Source organism: Protopterus annectens, chromosome 1.part1, assembly GCF_019279795.1.
Source record: "Protopterus annectens isolate FY-2018-M chromosome 1.part1, PAN1.0, whole genome shotgun sequence".
Taxonomy (NCBI): Eukaryota; Metazoa; Chordata; order Ceratodontiformes; family Protopteridae; genus Protopterus; species Protopterus annectens.
Window position 1 is genome coordinate 1,429,710,583 of NC_056726.1, and position 8,289 is coordinate 1,429,718,871.

The window sequence follows — 8,289 nt, forward strand, 5'->3', positions numbered from 1 at the left end:
TAAAAGTACATCTCCCGTCTTATACATTTTGATATATTAGTATCATAACCTCAGGAAGCTGCGCATGCATGCTTCCTGAGGATCTCATCTGATTTAATACACTTACTGGAGAGGTCCTGAAACAGCAAGGCAGTGATGGCACTGGAAATAACATTAATTGAGCTGATAACAAGTCCATAAGGAGTACTATGGAATCTTTTGCAATAATCTTACAATAAGACATTGTGGCTCTACAATAAATTAACATTATTACCTCCAGAAATGCCTTGTAACTAGATAAAAGTGCAATATGAAACAACATAAAAGTCCGGGTCTGAACTGTCTGCAAACAGCTAAAGTTAACTTTGAGTATGTGTCTACCTGTTTGAGCCAATATTCATTTTCCCTGGGAGAGCACTCTGCTTTGGCTTGTAAGCAACCCCCCCCCCCCCACACACACACACACACACACACACACACTCATCTTCCACTTTCTCTCTTATTCCCTTCTGTTAGCAAATAGTATCCATAACTGATCAATGCTGTGTGCTTGTTAATTTAAATTGAGACTGCAGTAGCCTACTGATACAAGGTTATCCTGTTTTTCCACCTGAGAAAAGGTTAAGAAATGACTTACAGTTTCAGAGCAGTCCTTGATCAATTGTGATTGTTTCCTAAACACAAACTTGTCTGCTTTGGCTCATTAGCAGCAGTAAAAAAGAACTGCCTGCTCATACCCTTGTTCTCCCCTCCCCCTTCCCTGTTTATTACCTTAAGACAATCCCAAAGTTAATAAATATTACCTGTGGCAGGCACCATTTTTAAAACTACAACCACCCTTGTCACTATCATATGCTCATTTATCAGTTAACTCTGTTACCTGATTGTTTCCAGCCCCCTCATAAGAGCAACTAACAGGGCCTCTACCCGCTTCGCTCCCCACCCTGCCCCCTATTCCCTCCCACCCCCAGTGGTCCCACCTTTATTACACTCACAAACCCCTCCCATCTTTCCAATAGCCAACCACAGTGCTAACCTAACACTACCTCCTCCATCTTCCCACTACTATCACACCTCCTCAACTAACATGTACAAGCATACCTTACCTATGCTCACTGCATGCACTCTCCTTGCATATCTTACATCCTACCAAAGCTCCGTCATTCCCCCACTCAACCACTACCACTGTACTATTAGTCACACCACCACTCATGTCTCACTCTCACTCAGCTCCCCTCCCACCAACTCAAGAACCATCCCTATGTACCCCCCACATATTCTACCAACTATATTACTCAAACATAAAGTATCCCTACAACTTAACATAGTAACCCTTCCACCATACCTATTACCCACAAAGCACAATCATAAAGTTTCCCTTATAAACAAACACATTCAAAAACTGAGAAAACTAATAACCTCATGCATATCAAAACTAGCCCTAAGTGGAGACATCCACCCCAACCCTGGCACTACCATCTCCAACCCCAATCCTCATAATCAGACAAGAAACCACAACTTCTCCCATATTACAGCCAATAGAAAGCCAAGTGACTTCCTTCTACTAACCCTAAATATTAGAAGTATATCCAACAAAGTCCATGAACTCCATGCCACCATAGACTTGTACTCCCCAGATATAGACATCCTGACAGAAACCTGGCTAAAACCTCACATTACCAGTGAGCAAATACTCCCTACAGGTTACGGCATACTAAGAGTAGACTGGCTAAACAAGAAAGGAGGCAGTGTAGCTATAATATTTAAACAGCATCTAAACATCCAGATCTTAAAATCATCAGCTCCACAAATAGGCAATGAAGAAATAATATATACCACCCTCAAAATAAACCAAAACAAAACGATCAACATAACTGAATGCTAGTTCCCAACTGACCAAAGCATTCCTCCACTAGAAAACTTCCTCAGCTGGTCTACCCACCATCTCCCCCAAGAAACTATCATTTTAGGTGATTTCAATATTGACTGGAAATCCTGTTCTGGTAACCATCCAACCCATCATGTAAACCTTCAAGGCTTCACCCAACTAGTCCAGTCACCAACCAGGATAAATAAAACCTCCAGCAAGCACACTATCCTGGATTGGATACTAGTCAGTAAGAACCCCCAGTCATATATAACAGGCTGCTTATCAGATAGCCTCAGTGATCACTCCCCAACATTCCTACTCAAAAAATACCTATACCAAGCTAAACCTGTCATCTACCATCAAATACGTAAAAAACTAAACTTTAACCCACTCACATCCATCTCATCTCTCAAAGAATGTAACTGGCATCCTCTAACGTACCTCAGTCTTGATGACGCAGTTGAATTTTTCAATACTACCTTCCTGAGCATCCTTAATTACTATGCCCCCATAAGACTTTCCAGAGTCAAAGCACAACCCTCCCCATGGCTACAGAAAACCATTAAGTAAGAAATGAAAAACAGGGATAAAGCCTGCGAGCACTGGTGCAAAATCAAAACCTCCTCAACTAGATAGAAATTCCTAGAACTGCGCAATAGAGTCAAAAAGCTAGTAAAACAGGACAAATTCCAATACTACCAGTCTGCCCTAGACTGCTCCCAATACAGCCCGCAAACAATTCTGGTCCTCCATAAACTCCATCCTCCACCCAGGTAAAGTCAGTACCCCTCCTCCTAACATCCCTCACACCTCAGAAAATATTGCTACCTCATTCAACACACATTTCACACAAACCATACTATCACTAGCTAAACAACACAACCCCTCTCCCCTCCAACCCACACCTTCAACTAGTAATTTCCCCACGGCCTTCTCTTTTTTTCCTGTACCTACCTCCAACATAAAAAAAAAAAAACTCTTAACTAAACTTAAGCCCACCAAATTTGCAGCAGACAACCTCCCAAGTGAATACCTACAAATCGCAGATGATGCTCTGGCCTACCCAGTATCCATCTCGATTAACCGATCTCAGTCAGAAAGTTATGTTCCCACACTGTGGGAAGTATCACATATAATTCCCCTCCACAAAGGTGGACCCTCCACAGAACTAACCAATTACCGCACCATAGCTATTCTCTCTTCACTCTCCAAAATACTAGAGAGATGCATACACTCTCAGGTCTCAGACTACCTCCTTACTAACAACCTCCTTTCCAATACTCAGCATGGTTTCCGACCAAACCATAGCACCACCACTGCCTTACTCTCCTTTTCTAACACTATCCTTCAGCATAAAAACAATGGCTATCTCTCCTCTGCTACTTTCCTAGACCAATCTAAAGCATTTGACATGGTCCCACACAAACAATTTATCTCTGTCCTCAATAACCTATCCTGCTCTTAATCAGTCACCGACTGGTTTCAGAGTTACCTGTCTGACCGCCAACAATCCGTTGTATGGCAGAATGACATATCTCCCCAACTACCTATCTCCATAGGGGTCCCCCAAGGATCCATCCTTGGACCCCTACTCTTCTCTGTTTTCACTAATAATCTAGCCTCTGCCACCAAACATGCCACACTCATACAATACGCAGATGACTCAACCATCATCTGCTCAGCCCAGTCCCTACCCAAACTGCAAAAAGTCACACAGGAAGCCTTTTCCTCTTTTGAAACTTGGTTATCCGATGCCCAATTAATAGTCAACCCAAACAAAACTAAACTACTCATCTTCCAACCCACCAAACATACTCAAAACAACTCTCACTTTAACATCACAGCAAAAGACAACACCACTATATACCCAACTGAACACACCAAATTGCTAGGAGTGGAAATAGACAATAAACTAAAATTTGACATTCACATATCCATGACCATAAAAAAAGTCCACAAAAAACTAGGAGCGTTATACAGAAATAAGCAACTTCTCACCAAACCAGCAAAGATTTCAATAGCAAATTCCCACCTTATCTCCACTCTACTTTATGCCTCTCCAATATATACCAACCTAAGGCAATGCGATCTAAACAAGCTAGAGACCTGCTACAACAAAATCACCAAATTCACCACAGGGGCATCCTACCATAATCACCACTGTCTCTCACTTGCTGAACTGGGCTGGCTTGAACTCCCTCACCTCCTTCAATGGTATCAACTCTCACTCCCCCACAAACTAGTAAACCATCCACTAAATGTCCCATCCCTCCAGAATCTTCTCCAACCCTATCGCACCACCAGAACACTAAGATCCAGCAACAAAAATCACTTGCAGATCACTAAAGCCAATAACTCTGCTGGTGAAGCACTATTCTCTTGCATCATAGCCAAATTATGGAACTCCCTCCCACCCACAATTACCTCCGTACCATCATGCACCCACTTCAAAACTTTACTAAAAGCACACCTAAAACCATGCTGGCTATGCCCTTGCAACTCCCACTCTAAAATCACCCACCCCATCCAACCACTACCTTTCTTTCCACTCCACTAACTACCTTGATTATAGCAAGCTCAGATGCTCATAAGCCTAGTACTTATTATACAGCAGGAACTTCTTATTGTAACATTTGTTAATGTCTGTTATGTACTTCACAGATAAAGATTCTAGTTGTCTACTGATGTACTATGTTCTTCATCTGTAAATATGCTGTAAGTAATTGCTATATAAATTGTTAATCGCTATGTAATCCAATGTAATTACTGTCTGTTTATTTTAACTGTGGAGCTTTTCTCCCCGGGCCTCCGCTGAAAATGGACCTACATCCAGTTGGACACGCCCGGTCAACAAATGGAAATAAATAAATAAATAAATAAATAAATAAAATAAAAATACTGCAGAGTCAGGGAATTTTGCAAGCAATGTTGAAGATAACAAGACTCAGGTTGTAATGAATAACATTCAAATAATAGGACTTATAAAGAGCAATGAAGGTGAAGACTGTGGAATTCATTCAAAAAGAGTTACAAACATTTCTGTTAATTCCTCAACAGCATAAATGTGTGTTTAAATACCAAAGCTCTTAATCCATCTGAGGGCCAAGGAACTCTGACAAGATACCAAAATAGCAGGCTGTGCAGTCTGGCTAGCCAGTGATTTCAGAAATTATACTTACATCATAAAGAACCAACTCCCCTCATGTGATGTCTATGGGAAATGAGTAATGAACTGGGTTATGTGATGCAAATGAACATACAAAAGGAAATCTAACTTACACTTTCACAAGTCAGACAGAAAGTGAAGACCTTATTAAAGCAACCCCATGCATCAACACTCTTCCTTATGTAGTGAAATCTAGGAAATCACGAAACGTTCAGATCTCCTGACTACCAAGAAGAAAAAGAATAAGACCATACCCACAGCATTCACTCGAACATAATCACTGTCCAAATCAGAAAAAATGAAGAATGGAAAGAGCCAAGCAGCAGATAATTCCAACGAAAAACATTCACCAACCAAACCTAGTGCTAAGCAGTCGTTATTCACTCAGCCAACATCAATAAACAATAGTTTGAACCAGAGCGATTTCTTTCTAGGGAGGAAGACAGGGTTATATTAAGAATGGATTTCACACATCACAGACATCATTACTAGAGATTCAAATTCTGGAAACTATGCAAGTTTACGTGTAACTAATATTACAGCACTTGAACCACCTCTGAGTGAATGACTGCACTGTTCTGACATACTTTTGTTTCCGCTTTTAATAGACTTTGCTAGGGTTAAGGATTCCCATATGTTTTCTGTACTGCAAGACCAACCAGTTTTTGACTATTCAGAGTAGTTTGTGGACGGAAGTATGAATTACATTATGGAACCTTAGCTTATGATCATGTTTGCTAAATCTATGGAAGAACTTAAAGCAACATGTTATCTTTTTGTATTTCATCTGTGATAACTGCATAGCAGTATACTTTGAACATTCTTAACAGAGTTCACACTTTTATCTTTCATGAAATATGGATACCATTAACCATCTACTTTGGTAGTGGTAGTGAACTGATGATTACTAATATCGTTACTGTATCTTGGGTTTTGTAAATCTATTGTGTTCAACACATAATGAAATAACTCAATATTTCTACAATATGTATGTATATGTATTTCCAATATATCAGCATGTCCTCTCTGTGTCTACTTAGGTTTTCTTGAATTTCCTCTGGATGCTCCAGTTTCCTCCCGCATTCTAAATGCAGGCCATAGGTGGACTGGACACTCTAAATTGGCCATAGGTGTGAGTGTGCATGCAAGTCTGTGGTGTAGAATAACTAGTGCTGCAGTGCTAGCCACCTGGTGGTATAAAGCTTGGCACTAAATGATTGCAACTATTGAAGTATGGGAATCTACTAAGTACAGAAGAAGTAATTAGGGACCTGGGTACCCAAGTAGATAGCATGCTCTCCTTTGATAACCACATAGTCAAAATGGTCAGGAAATCCTTCTATGTGGCACACCCGATCACAAAGGGTTTCTCATCCAGATCGAAGGAGGTGATTGTGCCCCTTTACTCCTCACTCATTAGGCCCACAATAGAGTACAATGCCCCATTTGAGATGTACCTCACTAGACACCTGCAACAACTAGAAAGACCACAGAAGTACCTCACTAAGAGGATTAAGGGCCTTAAACAATTACCCTATGAAGCACGACTAAAAAAGCTCCAGCTCTTCTCAGTCGCTTACCGTCTGCTCAGAGGTGACCTATGCCTGACCTATAAGGCCATGTCAAACCCTGAACTAATGGACACGCTTCACCTCAAAAAAACGAGATCCCTCAGAATCACTCATTCTAGCGACTTGAACCTATGTACAACAATAAACAGGATATGCTGGAGGGATAGATTCCTGTCCCAGTGACTCCCCTCACTCTGGAATAGAATCCCAATCCACATTCGACAGAGCTTCTCTCTGACCCTTTTCAAGAGAAATCTTGATGATTGGATGGGTAATCGTAAGTTCTACCCTGGGATCAGTTCAGGAGCCCTGTTGACAGAGGCCCAGGTTACTAATCTAATGGGGAGGCGAAAGCCATCACTCTGTGGCTAGGCTTATAAATGCCCATGGGCAGATAGCCTAGTACTTACCTATGAACCTATGAACCTAAGTGAAACCCCAAACCCATCTGAAAATAAATGGGAAAAAAGGTTGTGAATGCATGGATGTCTGTGTGTGTGTGTGTGTGTGTGTGTGTGTGTGTGTGTGTGTGTGTGTGTGTGTGTGTGTGTGTGTGTGTGTGCCTACTTTACTGTGATTCCAGAGTTGGTATATATATATATATATATATATATATATATATATATATATATATATTATTATTATTTTTTATTTTAACTAACTCAATATTTCTATATAGATATATGTGTGTGTGTGTGTGTGTGTACATATATATATATATATATATATATATATATATATATATATATATATATACATATACATATAGAGAGAGAGAGAGAGAGAGAGAGTTAGAGATTTAAAGATGTGTGGGGTGTGTAGCCCTCCACCTAGGTGGGATTTAGATGGTGTGTTGTTAGTTATTGCTGTTTTGGGCAAGTATTAACTTGTCCTGTGCATACTTACTTGAGTTGTGATTCCGCATTTCATGATTTTTGTCTCAGTGTTGTGGTCGTTGGTATTTCGGACTTTCGGTAAATAGAAGTAGATATATATATATATATATATATATATATATGTATATATATATATATATATTTATTTATTTTTTTATTTATTTATTTGCCTTTTGTTAACTGGGTTAGTCTGGCTGGGTCAAGGGCCCTTTTTCAGCAGAGACCCAAGGAGAAAAGCTGAAGTACAGCATCAGTTAGTTACAATGAAGTGCAAATTTAAACAAAACAGAAGTTAAAAATGCACATTACACATAGAAGAAAAATTAAGTTTTTCATTTATTAATGGTAGTAGAACAAGCAATCTTGGAATACTAAGAATATAATTATCATAAAATACCAAGTTATAATCTGTAGTAGGTAAAGAATAAATTATTAGGTATAAAGAGGAGTGTAGTGAGAGACTGAGTAGGAACAACAGGGCAATAGAAAAGAGATGCAAGAAGAATACTTTAGCATAGGAAAAAATGAATAATAAGAATGATGGAAATAGAAGATTGAGGTAAGTAAATTAGTGGGGAAGTGTAGATAGAGGAACAAAAATGGTAGGTAGATGTGGGAGAGGTAGGTCTAGAGGAGGAAAAGATTCAAGTTGGGTCTTGGTAGGAACAAGTCCAGGTATTGAGCAGATATTTCCTTCAAGCAAGTTTGAAGTTGCTGGGATTTTGAATAGATCTGATGACAGGAGGGTGGTTGTTCCAGGAGAAGGCAACAGAGTGACTATAAAGACTTTTCCTTATGCACTTTTTG